Below are 26,918 nucleotides of genomic sequence, written 5' to 3'. Positions count from 1 at the left end.
GTAGAAATTGGCCCAATGTTTTTACTCTGAAGGTTTAAAAGTATTTTGGAAGGGTGATTTGCCTTCCTCACATAGCAACTGAATTTAATTTTCTGCACCTTTTAGGCTTTCTATGGCATTAGGGTATGTGCACTTTGCATATGGAGATTAAGGGGGAGATTTACTAAAACTGGAGAGTGCAAAATCTGGTACTGCTGTGCATGGTAGCCAATCAGCTTCCAGGTTTTATTGTCAAAGCTTACTTGAACAAGCTGAAGTTAGAAGCTGATTGGCTACCATGCACGGCTGCACCAGATTCTGTCTGCACCAGTTTTAGTAAATCCCCCCCCCCTAAGTTACAAAGAACTGGATGTGACACTGTTCTGCCTCCGAGGTTCTAAAAAATCCACCGGCTACACCATTCCCTACTGTTTAATGGACTAACCTGCAAGCTCCACTAAACAATCAGTAAAAAGGAAAAACAGTATAGAGGCATATAGGATAAGAGTAAGGGTAAAAAATTACATTATTATTTAACATTAAAGTGGAGTTCCGGCCTATTTCACAACGTTAGTGATTCCTGGAGTGCTCGCTATGCTGATCAACAATTGGGCATTTTCAATTTTTTTCAGGGGTCCCTTACCTTATTTTCAGGGCATTTAGTATTGTACTTCCTCCTTCTCCCCCCTCTGTGGCCGAGGCCACCGACATCACTTCCACCTTTGCATTGCATCCTGGGAGCTGTTTGACATCACTCCCAGGAGGCTGGAATCAGGAAGAACTCCCAGAACACTCCCTGGAATCAGGAAGAAGGATACAGCAGATTACACTGCGGCTTCAGATGCCCACATCCAAGATGGCCGCCCCCAGACAGCGTTTTTAAAAGTAAGATATTGACTAAAATCCAATACCGTACACCTTGTAAGTATGAGAATAGCAGTTCTGTAAAGGGCGATGGATTAGTATTATAGGGATATTTTTAGTTAAAAAAGGTATTTGAGGCCGGAACTCTGCTTTAACATTTCTTGCAATGGCAACATGATAAAAAAAAATGTAAATAAATAAAATAAAGGGACAGTGTAAAAATAAAAAACAATATACTAAAATAAATGACATTTTTTGTTAAAGCGCCCCTACCCACCCGAGCTTGTGCGCTTTGCTGAATGCATACATAGGTCAAACCAAGATATGTAAACAGTGTTTACAACACACATGTGAGGTATTGCCACAAACATTTTAACGAGAGCAATAATTCTAGCACTAGGCCTCTTCGGTATCTGTAACTCTAAACTGGTAACCTGTTAAAAATTGTAAAGCATCCCCTATGAAAATTTTTAGGTAGCATTATTTTTGCGCCATTCCACGAGCATGCACACTTTTAAAGCATGACATTTTGGGCCTCTATTTACTCAGCGTAACATCATCTTTCACATTTTACAAAAAATTGGGTTATACAGTATATTGTGTTTTGCTGGTTTTTTTTTATTTATTAAAGTTTGTTTTTTAAAAACATTTGATACTATAGTACAGGTTCCCTATCAGCGTTAAAATTGACAGACATTCCATTTTGAAGTAACAATCTTTTCTTTTCTTTTTTTTTTTCTATCATGGCATAGATGAACTCGTAATAAAAAATGTTCTTTCCTACCTCAGTTTTATCCTTCTGTTCAGTTTATTTAATAAAGCAGAAATCCACATCAAGCAGAAAACGCATCTCAACCAATCCCCTGCTCTATCAGACTGTTAACAGGATGTCGGTGAAGCTATATCATTACATTTTATAGTAACCTGTTAGCTCCTTCACGCTCCATTCTCATTCAAAATCCTGGCTACTGTGTATATGTATACTCTACTTATACAATTACCCAATCACTCACTATATATCGGTGTATAACAGCCCACATGGCTACGATGGTGCCTGGGATTGGAAGGGGGCAGTTGTAGACTTCAGAATATCGTTAGTCTCTGTTCCCCTATGCAGGCTTAGTAGTGTAAATGTTTTGCCTTCAGAGCTTCTGGTCATACTGGCCAGCACAAAAATTATCCTGTATGATTAATGAATTTAGTCATAATATTAAATAGTGTCATGATTAGTGTTGAGCGAACACGGACTGTATTATTCGTGTTCGTACCGAATAATTGGATTTTTTTTACCCGAACACGGACACGGACACTTTACTGTATGTTCGGGTAAAAATCCGTGTTCGGTCGTTTTATTTCCGGGTTTTGCATGCTTTGGCGCTCTTTTCATGGCGGGCTTTCAACAGCCAATCAACAATCGTTTAACTGGTGTGCCTTAAGCCATCCCAGCCATGCCTGCAAATGTCTTAGTAGCTGTGATTGGCCGTCTGAAGCATGTGACCAAGTCTTTATAAGTTCGAGGCAGCCGCCGCAGCAGCGTCATTCTGCTGCTTAGCTAAGGGACAGAGCACACATCAATGTGCTGGCTGCTGATTAGGGAAAGATAGGCAGGAAAAAACCATTTGTGTCCGGATAGAATTGAGGGACAGGTCGGAGTGTTTAGGCAGGGCGAGTTGTAGGCATTTTAGGGATAGAGTCTGCTGAATTATAGGGTCAGTGTCTTCTACAAACTACAATCGATATTGCTGTGTGGGGGGTGGGGTGAATCTGCACTCAATCCTGATCTACGATCTCTTCTCAATCCTGTTAGGGACAGAGTCTGCTGAATTTTAGGGAAACTGTGTTCTACAAACTACAATCGATATTGCTGTGTGGTGTGGGATTGGAGATAGGCAGGTGTCAGTGATCCACATCCATTTTTCTGTGTGTGAGCTGCAGTGAACACAATCTTTTTGGGCTGCAGTGAACACAATCTTTTTGGGCTGCAGTGAACACAATCTTTTTGGGCTGCAGTGAACACAATCTTTTTGGGCTGCAGTGAACACAATCTTTTTGGGGTGCAGTGAACAAAATCTTTTTGGGGTGCAGTGAACACAATCCTTTTTGGTGTGCAGTGAACACAATCTTTGTGGGGTGCAGTGAACAAAATCCTTTGTGGGGTGCAGTGAACACAATCTTTTTGGGGTGCAGTGAACAAAATCCTTTTTGGGGTGCAGTGAACAACATCCTTTTTGGGGTGCAGTGAACACAATCTTTTTGGGGTGCAGTGAACAAAATCCTTTGTGGGGTGCAGTGAACACAATCTTTTTGGGGTGCAGTGAACACAATCTTTTTGGGGTGGAGTGAACAACATCCTTTTTGGGGTGCAGTGAACAAAATCATTTTTGGGGTGCAGTGAACACAATCTTTTTGGGGTGCAGTGAACACAATCTTTGTGGGGTGCAGTGAACACAATCTTTTTGGGGTGGAGTGAACAACATCCTTTTTGGGGTGCAGTGAACAACATCCTTTTTGGGGTGCAGTGAACACAATCTTTTTGGGGTGCAGTGAACACAATCTTTGTGGGGTACAGTGAACAGAATCTTTGTGGGGTGCAGTGAACACAATCTTTGGGGGGTACAGTGAACACAATCTTTTTGGGGTGCAGTGAACACAATCTTTGTGGGGTGCAGTGAACACAATCTTTTTGGGGTGGAGTGAACAAAATCATTTTTGGGGTGCAGTGAACAACATCCTTTTTGGGGTGCAGTGATCAAAATCCTTTTTGGGGTGCAGTGAACACAATCTTTTTGGGGTGCAGTGAACAAAATCCTTTGTGGGGTGCAGTGAACAGAATCTTTGTGGGGTGCAGTGAACACAATCTTTGGGGGGGTACAGTGAACACAATCTTTTTGGGGTGCAGTGAACACAATCTTTGTGGGGTACAGTGAACAGAATCTTTGTGGGGTGCAGTGAACACAATCTTTGGGGGGTACAGTGAACACAATCTTTTTGGGGTGCAGTGAACACAATCTTTGGGGGGTACAGTGAACACAATCTTTTTGGGGTGCAGTGAACACAATCTTTGTGGGGTGCAGTGAACACAATCTTTGGGGGGGTACAGTGAACACAATCTTTTTGGGGTGCAGTGAACAACATCCTTTTAGGGTGCAGTGAACACAATCTTTGTGGGGTGCAGTGAACAACATCCTTTTAGGGTGCAGTGAACACAATCTTTGTGGGGTACAGTGAACAGAATCTTTGTGGGGTGCAGTGAACACAATCTTTGGGGGGTACAGTGAACACAATCTTTGTGAGGTGCAGTGAACACAATCTTTGTGGGGTGCAGTGAACACAATCATTGTGGGGTGCAGTGAACTCAATCTTTGTGGGGTACAGTGAACACAATCTCATACTTCTGAAGATTTGAGGGTGCTGCCTGTTCCATACTCCCCCTACTCCTCATCTAGCCTTTTAGGGGTACAAACAATAGTAATTGGGGCCTAGTGTGGTTGTGTACGTGTGATATACATACACTTTTTTTGGATCATATTTTCTATTCCGCTATTTAATCAAAAACCTTTGGGGATCAGTTAAATTGGGGGATAGTCTGTGTTGGTACGTGTGAGAGAGATCCACCTTTCCAAGTTGTTGGGGTTCATCTCATACTTCTGAAGGTTTGAGGGTGCTGCCTGTTCCATACTCCCCCTACTCCTAGCCTTTTAGGGGTACAAACAATAGTAATTGGGGCCTAGTGTGGTTGTGTACGTGTGATATACATACACTTTTTTTGGATCATATTTTCTATTCCGCTATTTAATCAAAAACCTTTGGGGATCAGTTAAATTGGGGGATAGTCTGTGTTGGTACGTGTGAGAGAGATCCACCTTTCCAAGTTGTTGGGGTTCATCTCATACTTCTGAAGGTTTGAGGGTGCTGCCTGTTCCATACTCCCCCTACTCCTCATCTAGCCTTTTAGGGGTACAAACAATAGTAATTGGGGCCCAGTGTGGTTGTGTACGTGTGATATACATACACTTTTTTTGGATCATATTTTCTATTCCGCTATTTAATCAAAAACCTTTGGGGATCAGTTAAATTGGGGGATAGTCTGTGTTGGTACGTGTGAGAGAGATCCACCTTTCCAAGTTGTTGGGGTTCATCTCATACTTCTGAAGGTTTGAGGGTGCTGCCTGTTCCATACTCCCCCTACTCCTCATCTAGCCTTTTAGGGGTACAAACAATAGTAATTGGGGCCCAGTGTGGTTGTGTACGTGTGATATACATACACTTTTTTTGGATCATATTTTCTATTCCGCTATTTAATCAAAAACCTTTGGGGATCAGTTAAATTGGGGGATAGTCTGTGTTGGTACGTGTGAGAGAGATCCACCTTTCCAAGTTGTTGGGGTTCATCTCATACTTCTGAAGGTTTGAGGGTGCTGCCTGTTCCATACCCCCCCTACTCCTCATCTAGCCTTTTAGGGGTACAAACAATAGTAATTGGGGCCTAGTGTGGTTGTGTACGTGTGATATACATACACTTTTTTTGGATCATATTTTCTATTCCGCTATTTAATCAAAAACCTTTGGGGATCAGTTAAATTGGGGGATAGTCTGTGTTGGTACGTGTGAGAGAGATCCACCTTTCCAAGTTGTTGGGGTTCATCTCATACTTCTGAAGGTTTGAGGGTGCTGCCTGTTCCATACCCCCCCTACTCCTCATCTAGCCTTTTAGGGGTACAAACAATAGTAATTGGGGCCTAGTGTGGTTGTGTACGTGTGATATACATACACTTTTTTTGGATCATATTTTCTATTCCGCTATTTAATCAAAAACCTTTGGGGATCAGTTAAATTGGGGGATAGTCTGTGTTGGTACGTGTGAGAGAGATCCACCTTTCCAAGTTTTTGGGGTTCATCTCATACTTCTGAAGATTTGAGGGTGCTGCCTGTTCCATACCCCCCCTACTCCTCATCTAGCCTTTTAGGGGTACAAACAATAGTAATTGGGGCCTAGTGTGGTTGTGTACGTGTGATATACATACACTTTTTTTGGATCATATTTTCTATTCCGCTATTTAATCAAAAACCTTTGGGGATCAGTAAAATTGGGGGATAGTCTGTGTTGGTACGTGTGAGAGAGATCCACCTTTCCAAGTTGTTGGGGTTCATCTCATACTTCTGAAGGTTTGAGGGTGCTGCCTGTTCCATACCCCCCCTACTCCTCATCTAGCCTTTTAGGGGTACAAACAATAGTAATTGGGGCCTAGTGTGGTTGTGTACGTGTGATATACATACACTTTTTTTGGATCATATTTTCTATTCCGCTATTTAATAAAAAACCTTTGGGGATCAGTTAAATTGGGGGATAGTCTGTGTTGGTACGTGTGAGAGAGATCCACCTTTCCAAGTTGTTGGGGTTCATCTCATACTTCTGAAGGTTTGAGGGTGCTGCCTGTTCCATACTCCCCCTACTCCTCATCTAGCCTTTTAGGGGTACAAACAATAGTAATTGGGGCCCAGTGTGGTTGTGTACGTGTGATATACATACACTTTTTTTGGATCATATTTTCTATTCCGCTATTTAATCAAAAACCTTTGGGGATCAGTTAAATTGGGGGATAGTCTGTGTTGGTACGTGTGAGAGAGATCCACCTTTCCAAGTTGTTGGGGTTCATCTCATACTTCTGAAGGTTTGAGGGTGCTGCCTGTTCCATACCCCCCCTACTCCTCATCTAGCCTTTTAGGGGTACAAACAATAGTAATTGGGGCCTAGTGTGGTTGTGTACGTGTGATATACATACACTTTTTTTGGATCATATTTTCTATTCCGCTATTTAATCAAAAACCTTTGGGGATCAGTTAAATTGGGGGATAGTCTGTGTTGGTACGTGTGAGAGAGATCCACCTTTCCAAGTTGTTGGGGTTCATCTCATACTTCTGAAGGTTTGAGGGTGCTGCCTGTTCCATACCCCCCCTACTCCTCATCTAGCCTTTTAGGGGTACAAACAATAGTAATTGGGGCCTAGTGTGGTTGTGTACGTGTGATATACATACACTTTTTTTGGATCATATTTTCTATTCCGCTATTTAATCAAAAACCTTTGGGGATCAGTTAAATTGGGGGATAGTCTGTGTTGGTACGTGTGAGAGAGATCCACCTTTCCAAGTTTTTGGGGTTCATCTCATACTTCTGAAGATTTGAGGGTGCTGCCTGTTCCATACCCCCCCTACTCCTCATCTAGCCTTTTAGGGGTACAAACAATAGTAATTGGGGCCTAGTGTGGTTGTGTACGTGTGATATACATACACTTTTTTTGGATCATATTTTCTATTCCGCTATTTAATCAAAAACCTTTGGGGATCAGTTAAATTGGGGGATAGTCTGTGTTGGTACGTGTGAGAGAGATCCACCTTTCCAAGTTGTTGGGGTTCATCTCATACTTCTGAAGGTTTGAGGGTGCTGCCTGTTCCATACCCCCCCTACTCCTCATCTAGCCTTTTAGGGGTACAAACAATAGTAATTGGGGCCTAGTGTGGTTGTGTACGTGTGATATACATACACTTTTTTTGGATCATATTTTCTATTCCGCTATTTAATCAAAAACCTTTGGGGATCAGTTAAATTGGGGGATAGTCTGTGTTGGTACGTGTGAGAGAGATCCACCTTTCCAAGTTGTTGGGGTTCATCTCATACTTCTGAAGGTTTGAGGGTGCTGCCTGTTCCATACTCCCCCTACTCCTCATCTAGCCTTTTAGGGGTACAAACAATAGTAATTGGGGCCTAGTGTGGTTGTGTACGTGTGATATACATACACTTTTTTTGGATCATATTTTCTATTCCGCTATTTAATCAAAAACCTTTGGGGATCAGTTAAATTGGGGGATAGTCTGTGTTGGTACGTGTGAGAGAGATCCACCTTTCCAAGTTGTTGGGGTTCATCTCATACTTCTGAAGGTTTGAGGGTGCTGCCTGTTCCATACTCCCCCTACTCCTAGCCTTTTAGGGGTACAAACAATAGTAATTGGGGCCTAGTGTGGTTGTGTACGTGTGATATACATACACTTTTTTTGGATCATATTTTCTATTCCGCTATTTAATCAAAAACCTTTGGGGATCAGTTAAATTGGGGGATAGTCTGTGTTGGTACGTGTGAGAGAGATCCACCTTTCCAAGTTGTTGGGGTTCATCTCATACTTCTGAAGGTTTGAGGGTGCTGCCTGTTCCATACCCCCCCTACTCCTCATCTAGCCTTTTAGGGGTACAAACAATAGTAATTGGGGCCTAGTGTGGTTGTGTACGTGTGATATACATACACTTTTTTTGGATCATATTTTCTATTCCGCTATTTAATCAAAAACCTTTGGGGATCAGTTAAATTGGGGGATAGTCTGTGTTGGTACGTGTGAGAGAGATCCACCTTTCCAAGTTGTTGGGGTTCATCTCATACTTCTGAAGGTTTGAGGGTGCTGCCTGTTCCATACTCCCCCTACTCCTAGCCTTTTAGGGGTACAAACAATAGTAATTGGGGCCTAGTGTGGTTGTGTACGTGTGATATACATACACTTTTTTTGGATCATATTTTCTATTCCGCTATTTAATCAAAAACCTTTGGGGATCAGTTAAATTGGGGGATAGTCTGTGTTGGTACGTGTGAGAGAGATCCACCTTTCCAAGTTGTTGGGGTTCATCTCATACTTCTGAAGGTTTGAGGGTGCTGCCTGTTCCATACCCCCCCTACTCCTCATCTAGCCTTTTAGGGGTACAAACAATAGTAATTGGGGCCTAGTGTGGTTGTGTACGTGTGATATACATACACTTTTTTTGGATCATATTTTCTATTCCGCTATTTAATCAAAAACCTTTGGGGATCAGTTAAATTGGGGGATAGTCTGTGTTGGTACGTGTGAGAGAGATCCACCTTTCCAAGTTTTTGGGGTTCATCTCATACTTCTGAAGATTTGAGGGTGCTGCCTGTTCCATACCCCCCCTACTCCTCATCTAGCCTTTTAGGGGTACAAACAATAGTAATTGGGGCCTAGTGTGGTTGTGTACGTGTGATATACATACACTTTTTTTGGATCATATTTTCTATTCCGCTATTTAATCAAAAACCTTTGGGGATCAGTAAAATTGGGGGATAGTCTGTGTTGGTACGTGTGAGAGAGATCCACCTTTCCAAGTTGTTGGGGTTCATCTCATACTTCTGAAGGTTTGAGGGTGCTGCCTGTTCCATACCCCCCCTACTCCTCATCTAGCCTTTTAGGGGTACAAACAATAGTAATTGGGGCCTAGTGTGGTTGTGTACGTGTGATATACATACACTTTTTTTGGATCATATTTTCTATTCCGCTATTTAATAAAAAACCTTTGGGGATCAGTTAAATTGGGGGATAGTCTGTGTTGGTACGTGTGAGAGAGATCCACCTTTCCAAGTTGTTGGGGTTCATCTCATACTTCTGAAGGTTTGAGGGTGCTGCCTGTTCCATACTCCCCCTACTCCTCATCTAGCCTTTTAGGGGTACAAACAATAGTAATTGGGGCCCAGTGTGGTTGTGTACGTGTGATATACATACACTTTTTTTGGATCATATTTTCTATTCCGCTATTTAATCAAAAACCTTTGGGGATCAGTTAAATTGGGGGATAGTCTGTGTTGGTACGTGTGAGAGAGATCCACCTTTCCAAGTTGTTGGGGTTCATCTCATACTTCTGAAGGTTTGAGGGTGCTGCCTGTTCCATACCCCCCCTACTCCTCATCTAGCCTTTTAGGGGTACAAACAATAGTAATTGGGGCCTAGTGTGGTTGTGTACGTGTGATATACATACACTTTTTTTGGATCATATTTTCTATTCCGCTATTTAATCAAAAACCTTTGGGGATCAGTTAAATTGGGGGATAGTCTGTGTTGGTACGTGTGAGAGAGATCCACCTTTCCAAGTTGTTGGGGTTCATCTCATACTTCTGAAGGTTTGAGGGTGCTGCCTGTTCCATACCCCCCCTACTCCTCATCTAGCCTTTTAGGGGTACAAACAATAGTAATTGGGGCCTAGTGTGGTTGTGTACGTGTGATATACATACACTTTTTTTGGATCATATTTTCTATTCCGCTATTTAATCAAAAACCTTTGGGGATCAGTTAAATTGGGGGATAGTCTGTGTTGGTACGTGTGAGAGAGATCCACCTTTCCAAGTTTTTGGGGTTCATCTCATACTTCTGAAGATTTGAGGGTGCTGCCTGTTCCATACCCCCCCTACTCCTCATCTAGCCTTTTAGGGGTACAAACAATAGTAATTGGGGCCTAGTGTGGTTGTGTACGTGTGATATACATACACTTTTTTTGGATCATATTTTCTATTCCGCTATTTAATCAAAAACCTTTGGGGATCAGTTAAATTGGGGGATAGTCTGTGTTGGTACGTGTGAGAGAGATCCACCTTTCCAAGTTGTTGGGGTTCATCTCATACTTCTGAAGGTTTGAGGGTGCTGCCTGTTCCATACCCCCCCTACTCCTCATCTAGCCTTTTAGGGGTACAAACAATAGTAATTGGGGCCTAGTGTGGTTGTGTACGTGTGATATACATACACTTTTTTTGGATCATATTTTCTATTCCGCTATTTAATCAAAAACCTTTGGGGATCAGTTAAATTGGGGGATAGTCTGTGTTGGTACGTGTGAGAGAGATCCACCTTTCCAAGTTGTTGGGGTTCATCTCATACTTCTGAAGGTTTGAGGGTGCTGCCTGTTCCATACTCCCCCTACTCCTCATCTAGCCTTTTAGGGGTACAAACAATAGTAATTGGGGCCTAGTGTGGTTGTGTACGTGTGATATACATACACTTTTTTTGGATCATATTTTCTATTCCGCTATTTAATCAAAAACCTTTGGGGATCAGTTAAATTGGGGGATAGTCTGTGTTGGTACGTGTGAGAGAGATCCACCTTTCCAAGTTGTTGGGGTTCATCTCATACTTCTGAAGGTTTGAGGGTGCTGCCTGTTCCATACTCCCCCTACTCCTAGCCTTTTAGGGGTACAAACAATAGTAATTGGGGCCTAGTGTGGTTGTGTACGTGTGATATACATACACTTTTTTTGGATCATATTTTCTATTCCGCTATTTAATCAAAAACCTTTGGGGATCAGTTAAATTGGGGGATAGTCTGTGTTGGTACGTGTGAGAGAGATCCACCTTTCCAAGTTGTTGGGGTTCATCTCATACTTCTGAAGGTTTGAGGGTGCTGCCTGTTCCATACCCCCCCTACTCCTCATCTAGCCTTTTAGGGGTACAAACAATAGTAATTGGGGCCTAGTGTGGTTGTGTACGTGTGATATACATACACTTTTTTTGGATCATATTTTCTATTCCGCTATTTAATCAAAAACCTTTGGGGATCAGTTAAATTGGGGGATAGTCTGTGTTGGTACGTGTGAGAGAGATCCACCTTTCCAAGTTGTTGGGGTTCATCTCATACTTCTGAAGGTTTGAGGGTGCTGCCTGTTCCATACTCCCCCTACTCCTAGCCTTTTAGGGGTACAAACAATAGTAATTGGGGCCTAGTGTGGTTGTGTACGTGTGATATACATACACTTTTTTTGGATCATATTTTCTATTCCGCTATTTAATCAAAAACCTTTGGGGATCAGTTAAATTGGGGGATAGTCTGTGTTGGTACGTGTGAGAGAGATCCACCTTTCCAAGTTGTTGGGGTTCATCTCATACTTCTGAAGGTTTGAGGGTGCTGCCTGTTCCATACCCCCCTACTCCTCATCTAGCCTTTTAGGGGTACAAACAATAGTAATTGGGGCCTAGTGTGGTTGTGTACGTGTGATATACATACACTTTTTTTGGATCATATTTTCTATTCCGCTATTTAATCAAAAACCTTTGGGGATCAGTTAAATTGGGGGATAGTCTGTGTTGGTACGTGTGAGAGAGATCCACCTTTCCAAGTTGTTGGGGTTCATCTCATACTTCTGAAGGTTTGAGGGTGCTGCCTGTTCCATACTCCCCCTACTCCTCATCTAGCCTTTTAGGGGTACAAACAATAGTAATTGGGGCCCAGTGTGGTTGTGTACGTGTGATATACATACACTTTTTTTGGATCATATTTTCTATTCCGCTATTTAATCAAAAACCTTTGGGGATCAGTTAAATTGGGGGATAGTCTGTGTTGGTACGTGTGAGAGAGATCCACCTTTCCAAGTTGTTGGGGTTCATCTCATACTTCTGAAGGTTTGAGGGTGCTGCCTGTTCCATACCCCCCCCTACTCCTCATCTAGCCTTTTAGGGGTACAAACAATAGTAATTGGGGCCTAGTGTGGTTGTGTACGTGTGATATACATACACTTTTTTTGGATCATATTTTCTATTCCGCTATTTAATCAAAAACCTTTGGGGATCAGTTAAATTGGGGGATAGTCTGTGTTGGTACGTGTGAGAGAGATCCACCTTTCCAAGTTGTTGGGGTTCATCTCATACTTCTGAAGGTTTGAGGGTGCTGCCTGTTCCATACCCCCCCTACTCCTCATCTAGCCTTTTAGGGGTACAAACAATAGTAATTGGGGCCTAGTGTGGTTGTGTACGTGTGATATACATACACTTTTTTTGGATCATATTTTCTATTCCGCTATTTAATCAAAAACCTTTGGGGATCAGTTAAATTGGGGGATAGTCTGTGTTGGTACGTGTGAGAGAGATCCACCTTTCCAAGTTTTTGGGGTTCATCTCATACTTCTGAAGATTTGAGGGTGCTGCCTGTTCCATACCCCCCCTACTCCTCATCTAGCCTTTTAGGGGTACAAACAATAGTAATTGGGGCCTAGTGTGGTTGTGTACGTGTGATATACATACACTTTTTTTGGATCATATTTTCTATTCCGCTATTTAATCAAAAACCTTTGGGGATCAGTTAAATTGGGGGATAGTCTGTGTTGGTACGTGTGAGAGAGATCCACCTTTCCAAGTTGTTGGGGTTCATCTCATACTTCTGAAGGTTTGAGGGTGCTGCCTGTTCCATACCCCCCCTACTCCTCATCTAGCCTTTTAGGGGTACAAACAATAGTAATTGGGGCCTAGTGTGGTTGTGTACGTGTGATATACATACACTTTTTTTGGATCATATTTTCTATTCCGCTATTTAATCAAAAACCTTTGGGGATCAGTTAAATTGGGGGATAGTCTGTGTTGGTACGTGTGAGAGAGATCCACCTTTCCAAGTTGTTGGGGTTCATCTCATACTTCTGAAGGTTTGAGGGTGCTGCCTGTTCCATACTCCCCCTACTCCTCATCTAGCCTTTTAGGGGTACAAACAATAGTAATTGGGGCCTAGTGTGGTTGTGTACGTGTGATATACATACACTTTTTTTGGATCATATTTTCTATTCCGCTATTTAATCAAAAACCTTTGGGGATCAGTTAAATTGGGGGATAGTCTGTGTTGGTACGTGTGAGAGAGATCCACCTTTCCAAGTTGTTGGGGTTCATCTCATACTTCTGAAGGTTTGAGGGTGCTGCCTGTTCCATACTCCCCCTACTCCTCATCTAGCCTTTTAGGGGTACAAACAATAGTAATTGGGGCCTAGTGTGGTTGTGTACGTGTGATATACATACACTTTTTTTGGATCATATTTTCTATTCCGCTATTTAATCAAAAACCTTTGGGGATCAGTTAAATTGGGGGATAGTCTGTGTTGGTACGTGTGAGAGAGATCCACCTTTCCAAGTTGTTGGGGTTCATCTCATACTTCTGAAGGTTTGAGGGTGCTGCCTGTTCCATACCCCCCCTACTCCTCATCTAGCCTTTTAGGGGTACAAACAATAGTAATTGGGGCCTAGTGTGGTTGTGTACGTGTGATATACATACACTTTTTTTGGATCATATTTTCTATTCCGCTATTTAATCAAAAACCTTTGGGGATCAGTTAAATTGGGGGATAGTCTGTGTTGGTACGTGTGAGAGAGATCCACCTTTCCAAGTTGTTGGGGTTCATCTCATACTTCTGAAGGTTTGAGGGTGCTGCCTGTTCCATACTCCCCCTACTCCTCATCTAGCCTTTTAGGGGTACAAACAATAGTAATTGGGGCCCAGTGTGGTTGTGTACGTGTGATATACATACACTTTTTTTGGATCATATTTTCTATTCCGCTATTTAATCAAAAACCTTTGGGGATCAGTTAAATTGGGGGATAGTCTGTGTTGGTACGTGTGAGAGAGATCCACCTTTCCAAGTTGTTGGGGTTCATCTCATACTTCTGAAGGTTTGAGGGTGCTGCCTGTTCCATACTCCCCCTACTCCTCATCTAGCCTTTTAGGGGTACAAACAATAGTAATTGGGGCCTAGTGTGGTTGTGTACGTGTGATATACATACACTTTTTTTGGATCATATTTTCTATTCCGCTATTTAATCAAAAACCTTTGGGGATCAGTTAAATTGGGGGATAGTCTGTGTTGGTACGTGTGAGAGAGATCCACCTTTCCAAGTTTTTGGGGTTCATCTCATACTTCTGAAGATTTGAGGGTGCTGCCTGTTCCATACCCCCCCTACTCCTCATCTAGCCTTTTAGGGGTACAAACAATAGTAATTGGGGCCTAGTGTGGTTGTGTACGTGTGATATACATACACTTTTTTTGGATCATATTTTCTATTCCGCTATTTAATCAAAAACCTTTGGGGATCAGTTAAATTGGGGGATAGTCTGTGTTGGTACGTGTGAGAGAGATCCACCTTTCCAAGTTGTTGGGGTTCATCTCATACTTCTGAAGGTTTGAGGGTGCTGCCTGTTCCATACTCCCCCTACTCCTCATCTAGCCTTTTAGGGGTACAAACAATAGTAATTGGGGCCCAGTGTGGTTGTGTACGTGTGATATACATACACTTTTTTTGGATCATATTTTCTATTCCGCTATTTAATCAAAAACCTTTGGGGATCAGTTAAATTGGGGGATAGTCTGTGTTGGTACGTGTGAGAGAGATCCACCTTTCCAAGTTGTTGGGGTTCATCTCATACTTCTGAAGGTTTGAGGGTGCTGCCTGTTCCATACCCCCCCTACTCCTCATCTAGCCTTTTAGGGGTACAAACAATAGTAATTGGGGCCTAGTGTGGTTGTGTACGTGTGATATACATACACTTTTTTTGGATCATATTTTCTATTCCGCTATTTAATCAAAAACCTTTGGGGATCAGTTAAATTGGGGGATAGTCTGTGTTGGTACGTGTGAGAGAGATCCACCTTTCCAAGTTTTTGGGGTTCATCTCATACTTCTGAAGATTTGAGGGTGCTGCCTGTTCCATACTCCTCCTCCTACTGCTCAACCATCCTTTTAGGGGTACAAACAATAGTAGTTGGGGCCTAGTGTGGTGGTGTACGTGCGAGATACATACACTTTCTTTTTGATCATATTTTCTATTCCGCTATTCAATTAAAACCTTTGGGGATCAATTCAATTGCGAGATAGTCTGTGTCGGTACGTGTGAGATCCACCTTTCCAAGTTGTTGGGGTTCATCTCATACTTCTGAAGATTTGAGGGTGCTGCCTGTTCCATACTCCTGCTCCTACTGCTCAACCATCCTTTTAGGGGTACAAACAATAGTAATTGGTGCCTAGTGTGGTTGTGTACGTGCGAGATACATACACTTTTTTTGATCATATTTCCTATTCCGCTATTCAATAAAAACCTTTGAGGATCAATTGAATTGCGGGATAGTCTGTGTCGGTACGTGTGAGATCCACCTTTCCAAGTTTTTGGGGTTCATCTCATACTTCTGAAGATTTGAGGGTGCTGCCTGTTCCATACTCCTCCTCCTACTCCTCATCCATCCTTTTAGGGGTACAAACAATAGTAATTGGGGCCTAGTGTGGTTGTGTACGTGCGAGATACATACACTTTTTTTGATCATATTTCCTATTCCGCTATTCAATAAAAACCTTTGAGGATCAATTGAATTGCGGGATAGTCTGTGTCGGTACGTGTGAGATCCACCTTTCCAAGTTTTTGGGGTTCATCTCATACTTCTGAAGATTTGAGGGTGCTGTCTGTTCCATACTCCTCCTACTCCTCATCCATCCTTTTAGGGGTAGAAACAATAGTAATTGGGGCCTAGTGTGGTTTTGTACGTGCGAGATACATACACTTTTTTGGATCATATTTCCTATTCCGCTATTCAATAAAAACCTTTCTAGGGCAAGATCTTAAATTACAGAAATATGAGGAGACCGTCAAATAAGGGCCGTGGCCTGGGTCGTGGTGCTGCTGGTAGAGCTCCTGTTGCAAGGAGAGGACGTGGTCAATCTGTGCCAGCTACACGCACAAGTGAAACACCTTCCTCAAGTGTGAGTAGGCGACAGAACCTGCATCAGTATTTGGTAGGGCATCAAACGCCCCTAGAAGTGATGAGGCCAGAACAAGTTGAGGCGATAGTAGATTGGTTTGCTGCTGACAGTGCCTCCAGTTCCTTCACATTGTCTCCCACCCAGTCTACTGCAGAAAGGTCAGAGTTGGCACCTGCAGCCAATGTCCAACCGTCTTTCACCTCACCCCCTTGCAAATCAGGCCAGCAGTCTGAGCCCCAAGCCATACAGCAGTCTCTTATTCTTTTTGAGGACTCTGTCAGCAGGGTTTCCCAGGGCCATCCACCTAGCCCTGCCCCAGAAGTGGAAGAGATTGAGTGCAGCGATGCCCAACCACTTATTTCTCAAGATGAGTACATGCAAGGATCATCGCAGCACGTCTCCGATGATGACGAAACGCAGGTGCCAACTGCTGCGGCGTTCAGCATTGTGGAGACCGACAAGGAGGGCAGGGGTGAAGACTGGGTGGAAGATGATGTGGAGGACGATGAGGTCCTCGACCCCACATGGAATGAACGTCATGCAGGTGACCTGAGTAGTTTGGAGGAAGAGGCGGTGGTCGCACAGAGCCACCAGCACAGCAGAAGAGGGAGCAGGGTGCAGAAGCGGAGCGGCCGTGCCCTAGACACTACGCCCGCTACTGCCCAACGCAGCAAGGGAACGAGCGCACCAAAGTCAGCTCAAAGGAGTTCTCTAGCGTGGAAGTTCTTTAGAAAATGTGCTGATGACAGGACACGAGTGGTTTGCACCCTGTGCAATCAGAGCTTGAAGCGAGGCATAAACCTTCTCAACCTGAGCACAACCTGCATGATCAGGCATCTAAGTGCAAAGCACGAGCTGCAGTGGAGTACACACCTTCAAAACCAAGAAACGTCTCTGGCTCATCCTGCTTCCTCTTCTGCTGCAGTCTCGGCCGCTCCAGCCACATCTGTAGTGATATCGGCACCTGCCACCCCGCAAACAGACGATCTGTCAGCAACACCACCACCTGGGTCACCAACAACCATCTCCACAATGTCCCGTGGAAGCGTTCAGCTTTCCATCTCCCAAACACTTGAGAGGAAGAGGAAGTACCCCCCTACCCACCCGCGATCCCTGGCCCTGAATGCCAGCATTTCAAAATTATTGGCCTTTGAAATGCTGTCATTCCGTCTGGTGGAGACGCACAGTTTTAAAAACCTTATGTCGGTGGCTGTCCCACAGTACGTCGTGCCCAGCCGCCACTACTTTTCCAGGCAAGCCATCCCTTCCCTGCACAACCAAGTGGGGGAAAATATCAGGTGTGCACTGCGCAACGCCATCTGTGCCAAGGTCCACCTAACTACGGATACGTGGACCAGTAAGCACGGTCAGGGGCGTTATATCTCCCTAACGGCACACTGGGTAAATGCAGTGGCGGATGGGCCTGAGGCGGATAGCAATTTGGCGCATGTCCTTCCACCACCGAGGATTGCAGGGCGCTTCAGTTTGCCTCCTGTTCCTAACTCCTCCTACTCCGCTTCCTCATCCTCTACCGCCTCCTCATCCGGACAGCGTAACACCTTCACCACCAACTTCAGCACGGCCAGGGGTAAACGACAGCAGGCAGTTTTACAACTTGCCTGTTTGGGGGACAAACCACACACCGCGCAGGAGTTGTGGAGGAGCATGGAACAGCAGACAAATGAGTGGTTGCTGCCAGCGAGCCTCAAGCCCGGCCTGGTGGTGTGCGATAACGGGCGAAATCTCATAGCAGCTCTGGGCCTAGCCGGTTTGACGCACATCCCTTGCCTGGCGCATGTGCTGAATTTGGTGGTGCAGAGGTTCCTTAAAAACTACCCCGATATGTCAGAGCTGCTGCAGAAAGTGCGGGCCGTTTGTGCGCACTTTCGGCGTTCTCACCCTGCTGCTGCTCGCCTGGCAGCGCTGCAGCGTAACTTCGGCCTTCCCGCTCACCGCCTCATATGTGACGTGCCCACAAGCTGGAACTCCACCTTGCACATGCTGGAAAGACTGTGCGAGCAGCAGCAGGCCATAGTGGAGTTTCAGCTGCAGCACGCACGCGTGAGTCGCTCTGCGGAACAGCACCACTTCACCACCAATAACTGGGCCTCCATGCGAGACCTGTGTGCCTTGTTGCGCTGTTTTGAGTACTCCACCAACATGGCCAGTGGCAATGACGCCGTTCTCAGCTTAACTATCCCACTTCTATGCCTCCTTGAAAAAACAATTCGGGCGATGATGGAAGAGGATGTGGCACAGGATGAGGAGGAGGAGGAGGATGAAGAGGTAACATTTCCAAGGCTTTCAGGGCAGTCATTCGCAAGGGGCTCCGAGGGTGGGTTCCTGCACACGCAAACGCCAGGGACGCAATTGTCCAGCAGGGGCACAGTTCTGGAGGATGAGGAGGAGGAGGAGGAGGAGGAGCTGGAGGAGGAGATGGAACCATGTTCACAGCAGGGTGGCACCCAGGCCAGCTCATGGCCATCACTGGTGCGTGGCTGGGGGGATACAGAGGACACGGACGATACACCTCCCACAGAGGACAGCCTTTCGTTGCCTCTGGGCAGCCTGGCACACATGAGCGATTACATGCTGCAGTGTCTCCACAACGACCGCCGAGTTGCCCACATTCTAACTTGTGCTGATTACTGGGTGGCCACGCTGCTGGATCCCCGTTACAAGGACAACGTACCGTCCTTAATTCACTCACTGGAGCGCGATCGCAAGATGCGCGAGTACAAGCGCACGCTGGTAGACGCCATGCTGCTGGCATTCCCATCTGACAGCGGGGCCACAGTGGAAGCACAAGGCAGAGGAGGAGGAGGAGGAGGTCGCCAACGCAACCAGGGCACCGCCAGCACCTCAGAAGGCAGGGTTAGCATGGCCGAAATGTGGAAAAGCTTTGTCAGCACGCCACAACAAACAGCAGCACCAGCAGCTCAGATGGAACGTCTTAGCAGGAGGCAGCATTTTACCAACATGGTGGAGCAGTATGTGTGCACACGCCTACATGTAGTGAATGACGGGTCTGCCCCCTTCAACTTCTGGGTCTCCAAATTGGGCACATGGCCTGAGCTTGCCCTTTACGCCTTGGAGGTGCTGGCGTGCCCTGCAGCCAGTGTATTATCTGAACGGGTATTTAGCACGGCTGGGGGCGTTATAACAGACAAGCGCAGCCGCCTGTCCAGAGACAATGTGGACAAGCTCACGTTCATTAAAATGAACCAGGCATGGATCCCACGGGACTTTTCCGTACCTTATGCAGAATAGCAATGGATACCGACCTTACCCACCCATTGTTCCATTTTTGCTCTTTCTCACTCTTTTGGGGTGTACCCTCATTTAAAATTTTTGAAAAGAAGCAGTGTTGGCTACCTCGTCCTCCTCCTCAGGGCCAGATTAATGTAGGGGCTATTGGAGCTGCAGCTCCAGGCCCCTACCTTTTATATAGGCCCCGGGTTGGCCATATTCACTGTTACCGCTCTTCTGTCACTTGTAAACACAGAAGTCTGGCTTCTATGCTCGCTTCCCCAGGCAGCACCCTCAGAACCTCCCCACACAGCGTGAAGGCCGGACAAGGAGGGACAGTTGGCGATGCATGGATGTGTTTATGGGCTTCAGAGACAGCATCCCATGTTGAATTAGGCATGCATGGCTGCACCCTTCCTCCTCTGGGTGCATGGCAAGGCACGGCCCTTAAGGCCCTTCAAAATCCTCAGCACCAAGCCCATGATGCTGTTAATCCGGCCCTGGTCCTCCTCCACCGCCGCTTCCACCTACACCGCCCATAGGTGTGCGCAGCCTATTGCATTAAGGTGTGCACCCCAAAGTTGAAATACACATGCATGTGTTTGCCAGCAGGGAGAGTAATGTATCGGGGCCATGTACCTGTAGGCAAGGAGAAATAGAGCAGAGCAGGTCCCAGGGAGATCTTTCCCATCTCCTCACTGGCAATGCTATGTGCCCTAGGTGATTAGGGTGTGCCCAGGCACACCCAGCACACCCTGTGCGCACGCCTATGTCACCGCCACATCCACCACCACCTCAACCTCCCTCCTACTCCATATGGGCCTCGTCCTTCAGAGATGAAGAAGAACATTGTTTTATTTTTCTGTTTTTTTTTGTTGTTTTAAGTTATTTCCCTATCCACATTTGTTTGCAGAGCACTTGCCATGCTCTTAATTACGTTTTGCTGCCATTTGCAGCACTCTAGCCCTTTCCTTTGGTGTTTTAGAGCCATTTTAGTGCCTTAAAGTTCGGGTCCCCATTGACTTCAATGGGGTTCGGTGTCCGGGAAAAGTTCGGTAAAAGTCCGGGACACGGACCCGGACTTTTTTTTAAAGTTCGGCCGAACCCGTCGAACACGGACATCTAGGTGTCCGCTCAACCCTAGTCATGATTACTGTTATTATTTCTGTGTGTGTGTGTGTGTGTGTATATATATATATATATATATACATACACTATATTACCAAAAGTATTGCGACACCTGCCTTTACACGTACATGAACTTTAATGGTGTCCCAGTCTTAGTCTGTAGGGTTCAATATTGAGTTGGCCCACCCTTTGCAGCTATGACAGCTTCAACTCTTCTGTGAAGGCTGTCCACAAGGTTTTAGGAGTGTAACTATGGGAATGTTTGACTATTCTTCCAGAAGCTCGTTTGTGAGTTCAGGCACTGATGCTAGACGCGGAGGCCTGGGGCTCATAGTCATCCTAAAGCATGGGCGTCCACAAGGGGGGGCAAGGGGGGTGGAACTTCAACCTCCAGCCTCTTTCCCCATTATACTGTATATGTTTAATAATCCACACTGTGTCAGACTGTCACACACACTGTGTTTTTGCCCATACAGTGGCTGGTGCGCCAATTGCAACCAAGTGATCCCCCGTACCGGCTCCCTCCTCTCTCTGTCTCCATCCTCTCCCCTTCTGACAGCTGCAGGGGCCGGACGGGCCAAGGATTCCGTGCTGACATTAGTCAGGAGGGGCGGAGCTGTGGCCTGCGGAGGAGAGGAGAGAGGCTGCGGGGATCGGGACACCAGCAGTGGCGGTGAAAAGAAAAGGCAGTCAGAAGAACTTGATCTAATGGCAGAGGCAGGGCAGGTGAGTCAGGCAGCCACCTAGGGTGGCAGTGTGGAGTGGGCGGTAAAGTCCTGTCTTCAACAGGAAGGGACAAAATAGCACATATCAATGAAAAAAAAACAGTCCCGTGCCCCACACGGCCCACCACATACACCAGGCGATTAGCCTCTTGTCTAACTAAAGTGACAGCTCCCTGCTTGTTACCAGGTGCTCAGTGTGTTGGAGTGGAGAGACTGAGATGACAGGTGACCGGAGGCTCTGGAGCAGGGCACACAGTGCTGGAGAGGGCAGGGTGAGGGGTGGAGCAGTGGGGGGAGTGGTGATTGGAGGATCGGCAGAGTGACTGAGATGCACATGGCTGCTCCCTGGATGCTGCTAACCACGTTGTTCTCGCTGCTGAGGCTTGTCCTTTATCTCCACACACTGGCCATGGATTTCTGATGATAGACAGGTAGGAGCTCTGACAGGGCAAACTTTATTACCATCCTCCTCAACAAAGAGTACACTGCCAGCAGCTTTCTCTGTGCATGGGGATGCCCTCCTCATGGTTATCCCTCACTTCAATCTACAAGACATCCAATCTGATCAGCATCACATGGAAATGGGAACACTTCTTCTGGAGTGCATGGTCAGGGATCACACACCATAATCAGTTATCACTTCATGACTGAACAAACTTAGCAGCTCCACCACTTATTACTTGTCACATTGTAACAGCAAGCATCCCTACTTAGGTTCCTGCAGCCGCAACCATCCACATGTGGTTGAAATCGCAGCAGACGATTCCTGCACTGGGAACCGCACTGCTATTGTGGTTCAAAAATTGAGCTTTTCCTTTTCCTGCATTTTCAGGAAGCACGGCAGCCCATTCAAATGAATGGGTTGCCATGTCCGCGCAAATGTGACTCTTAAAGCTTCTATAGTGTGAACCTAGTCTAAAGCGGCCTAGTCATACAAAAAGCATGGGGGCTGCCATTGATAACCTTTCTTAAAAGGGGAAGTATAGCCATGGAAGTATGGCCCTACTTCTCCTGTGGATCACAAGAGTGCAGTTCGTTCTGCACTCTGTGACATGTTTTCAGCTGTCAGTGGACTAAAGTCTGCTGTTGGCTGACATCACTCAGTTGGTCCAGGCTCGGGCAAGATTGCAACAACAAAGTCAGGATCTACCCACATGCCTGGATTTAATTAGCACTAATGGTGTAAATAGGTGGAGAGGTGTGGCAAAAAAGAGAGTTGTGAAAAACGTGGCTCAGTCATGCGATTTTACTGCCCTGAAAACGTAAATGAAAACAAGGCCTAAAAGAAAGCATCTCACTTACTGTATATAAACCTGACAAGCCAAGTGTTGCCTGTCATATGGAAACAATCCATTAGCAGTGTAGCCACCAGATCACTTCCCTTCATGACACTGTCAAAAAAGGGTGGAGCATGGGTGACCTTAAAATGACGCCCCCCCTGAAAAAAGTTCTGTGGATACCCATGTCCTAAAGGTGTTCTATCAGGTTGAGGTCAGAACTCTGTGCAGGCCAGTGAAGTTCCTCCACCCCAAACTCGCTCATCCATGTGTACCACCCTCCTAGGTAGGTACTAGAGAGAGTATAGTTTTGAATCCTTTCTGCTTACCAGAGGTATTTCAGTTAAATCTAAAATGTTCTCTATATACCAGAGTGCAGGATCTGCTATTGAGGTCTGCTCTTCATGCTCAGGTGCAACTCAGTCTGTCTGCAGAGTGTTTCACACTGGTCCAAAAGGGAGGCATAATCGACAGTGGGAGGAAACCTGACAAATGAGTGCACAGGTGTTTGGTACAGCCCTGCTGATTTGGCAGAGGAGAATGCCTTAGTGCATGCTGGGATACTGTATAAATGCCAGGAGCACAGAGTGTCAGTAAAGGGGATGCTAGAGAGTGTCCTTAAGTGAATGTAGATCACCAAGTCTATTGCTGAAGAAAGAGCAAGGAGACTTAACCCTTTCCATACATTTAACAGTCTAGTTTAAGCGGTGTGACTGCTTCCACAAGCAACCTGGTTAAGCCAAGTGAGAGTTCTCCTTATCCAATGTACATAGTTCCAGTTGGAGTATCTCACTATTCCCTTCTCCCATCCAAGTTCCACAATAAATACTAAAAACCAACACCCCTGGCCTGCTTATTGAGCAATGAGCCATTGGAAGTAAGGATGAATGTGTGAACTGTACCCCAAGTGACTGTTTGCTGGTAATCAGAGGATTGGTTGCTACTGACAACGGCCGAGTATTTGCCCGAGTAACGCTATATCTTCTCAAGCATAGTGCTGGAGTGTCAGTGGAGAAAGTAATGTCTGCTCTACAGTGATTGGTGCAAGTGTGCTTCCAAGTCATGGTCACAGCAGTGGTTGCTATCGGCATCGACCGGACATTTACCTAGGAAACATTATGTCTTCTCAAGTAAAGTGCTGGAGTGTCACTGGAGAAAGGGTGTGCTGTATTGTAGGAGAAAATCGTGTTTGGTTTACAGTAACCTGTGCAAGTGTGGTTTCAAGTTATGGTCAAGAAAGCAGTGACCAGGGACGCAGGGATAAGTGTATCAGGGGTTGTGTCTGTAAATGTGCTGTGGAGGAAAATGTCTACTGTGCAGTTGGTTACAGCGGGACAATTTCAAACAGCAGTAAGGGAGTTCAGTTGGCTTGTGAATGGGAAAGTGCAACTGAAGCTCAAGTACAGAAAGAAGAGGCAGATGTATGTGTATCTGTGGCAGGGAAAACAATCTGCATTTCAGTACTATTCGTGCAGGCTGGGCAGTGTTATGGCAGCAGAGAAGAGGTTACTGCATCGTGTGATCAGTGGGTCAGAATAGTCAAGTACAGAGAAAGGACACTTTGTGAAAATACTTTGTTTAAAGGACACTTTTCAAAGATCCTTTGGGCCAGTGGGCCAGAGTAATACTGAGGAAAACTTTGTGCAAGTTGCTACCTTGCAAGAGAAGGGTAGTGGCTCATTGCCTCTTCGGAGAGAGGGATGCCAGAGTGAAGGATCCCTTGAACAGTTATTACAGAGACTCATAAGTAAGGCAAGCTTTGCTCAGGCTACAGCAAGAAAATCTTGCCACCAGTAGAAGATGTGCTGCCTTAGTGTTACAGAAGGAAAGGACATTGTGAACACCAGTCGGGTGGACTCCACATTTCTTCATCCTAAATTGTGGGTCTGGCTAAAATAGCAAAGAGTCAGTGCCCTGATATCTGAGAGGGACTATATGCCTATTGCTAGTCAAAAATGGTTCCCAGATGGATGCAGGAGTTGTTCTGTTTTGTCTATTACAGGTGCACAACAGAGCGACGAGTCAAGTGTGCTCTTAGGGGGCCGGCAGTGTTGGAGAGCTCTACGGGAATGTTAGCGTCAGAGATTCTGTGGATGAGAAGGTGGCATCTACGGAGAGGGCAGTCTTACCATAGGTATGTAGGGTGTTTAAATTGCTATGTACTTACCCTTTCCTTTGAAGGCTTGCAGAGGATCTTCTAGCCTTGGAAAGACCGTCCACTGTATACATTTGTACATATGTAAAATTGCTACTTGTAGTTTAGTCAGTTAGGATGCTTGTCAGACAGCTTTTTGTTTGGCGGAGGGTGCATTGATTCTAATGCACCCAGTGCCTTCCTATGTGTAAATATTGTACAGCAGAGACATATATTTTTTTACTTAATTTATTGTATTCAATGGCCACACATGGGGTATGCCCCATGGACCCGTACATATGTTATTTCCCTTTTCCCCCTTTCCAAGTTTGTGGGATAATCCCTGTAAGTTTTGTACAGGTATTTTTGTACGGGTGGATTCCCAGAGCCAATGAGGACATGGCTCAGTTTGGCAGGGGTGAATGTAGCACCCTCCTAGATACAGTATCTCACAAAAGTGAGTACACCTCTCACATTTTTGTAAATATTTTATTATACCTTTTCATGTGACAACACTAAAGAAAGGACACTTAGGTACAATGTAAAGTAGTGAGTGTACAGCTTGTATAACAATGTACATGTGCTGTCCCCTCAAAATAACTCAACACACAGCCATTAATGTTTAAACCGTTGGCAACAAAAGTGAGTACATTTTCCCTCTCCAGGGTCATGTGACTTGTTAGTGTTACAAGATCTCAGGTGTGAATGGGGAGCGGGTGTGTTAAATGTGGTGTTATCGCTCTCACTCTCTCATACTGGTCACTGGAAGTTCAACATGGCACCCCATGGCAAAGAACTCTCTGAGGATCTAAAAAAAGAACTGTTGCTCTACATAAAGATGGCCTAGGCTATAAGAAGATTGCCAAGACCCTGAAAGTGATCTGCAGCATGGTGGCCGACACCATACAGCGGTTTAACAGGACAGGTTCCACCCAGAACAGGCCTCACCATGGTCGACCAAAGAAGTTGAGTGCACATGCTCAGCATCATATCCAGAGGTTGTCTTTGGGAAATAGACGTATAAGTGCTGTCAGCATTACTGCAGAGGTTGAAGGGGTGGGGGGTCAGCCTGTCAGTGCTCAGACCATACGCTGCACACTGCATCAAATTGGTCTGCATGGCTGTTGTCAAAGAAGGAAGCCTCTTCTAAAGATGATGCACAAAAAGCCTGCAAACAGTTTGCTGAAGACAAGCAGACTAAGGACATGCATTACTGGAACCATGTCCTGTGGTCTAATGAGACTAAGATAAACTCATTTGGTTCAGATGACTTCAAGCATGTGTGGCGGCAACCAGGTGAGGAGTACAAAGGCAAGTGTGTCTTGGCTACAGTCAAGCATGGTGGTGGGAGTGTCATGGTCTGGGACTGGGCCGCAAGGCAGCATTGGAACATGATACCGACCCCAAACACACCTTCAAGACAACCACTGCCTTGCTAAAGAAGCAGAGAGTAAAAGTGATGGACTGGCCAAGCATGTCTCCAGACCAAAACCCTATTGAACATCTGTGAGGCACCCTTAAACGGAAGATGGAGGAGTGCAAGGTCTCTAACATCCACCAGCTCCGTGATGTTGTCTTGGAGGAGTGGAAGAGGACTCCAGTGGCAACCTGTGAAGCTCTGGTGAACTCCATGCCCAAGAAGGTTAAAGCAGTGCTGGAAAATAATGGTTGCCACACAAAATATTGACACTTTGGGCCCAATTTGGACATTTTCACTTAAGGGTGTACTCACTTTTGTGTTGAGTTATTTTGAGGGGAAACATTTACACTGTTATACAAGCTGTACACTCACTACTTTACATTGTAGCAAAGTGTAATTTCTTCAGTGTTGTAACATGAAAAGATATAATAAATTATTTACAAAAATGTGTGTGTGTGTGTGTGTGTGTGTGGGGGGGGGGGGGGGGTGCTTACTTTTGTGAGATACTGTATACTTACATATATGTATATAATTTATTTATTTATTTTTTTCATATAGTATATTTGTATCAAAATTGTAGGTCAAAACGTCATGGCTTTGTTTAAATAAAAATAAACTTCAAAGCTTGCTTACAGTTCTCTTTCTTTAAATGAATCCCTTTTGCTCTCCTTAGTTCTCATATTTCTAGTGTAAGTGAAAATATTGGGAATTCAAGATGGCTGTCCTCTTGCTGTGCTCAAGCCTATTGACAGATATTGATCAGCTAGGCAGCGATAAAACGTATCACCTGTCACACTTGGACTTACTGGCCAAGCACACATCCA

The 26,918-nt window shown here is 45.2% G+C and overlaps 1 protein-coding gene across 2 annotated transcripts in view; it reads right to left on the bottom strand.

The window, feature by feature from the left end:
* Positions 1 to 26,918, bottom strand: part of LOC309560100 (leucine-rich repeat and fibronectin type III domain-containing protein 1-like) — a gene marked incomplete at its 3' end in the record, with an annotated part of 327,508 nt that overhangs the window by 24,026 nt on the left and 276,564 nt on the right. The window lies entirely within an intron of this gene.

The sequence above is a fragment of the Pelophylax lessonae genome, assembly GCF_965119305.1.
Source record: "Pelophylax lessonae genome assembly, chromosome: 7".
Classification (NCBI taxonomy): domain Eukaryota; kingdom Metazoa; phylum Chordata; class Amphibia; order Anura; family Ranidae; genus Pelophylax; species Pelophylax lessonae.
This window is presented reverse-complemented; position numbering and strand designations above follow the sequence as displayed.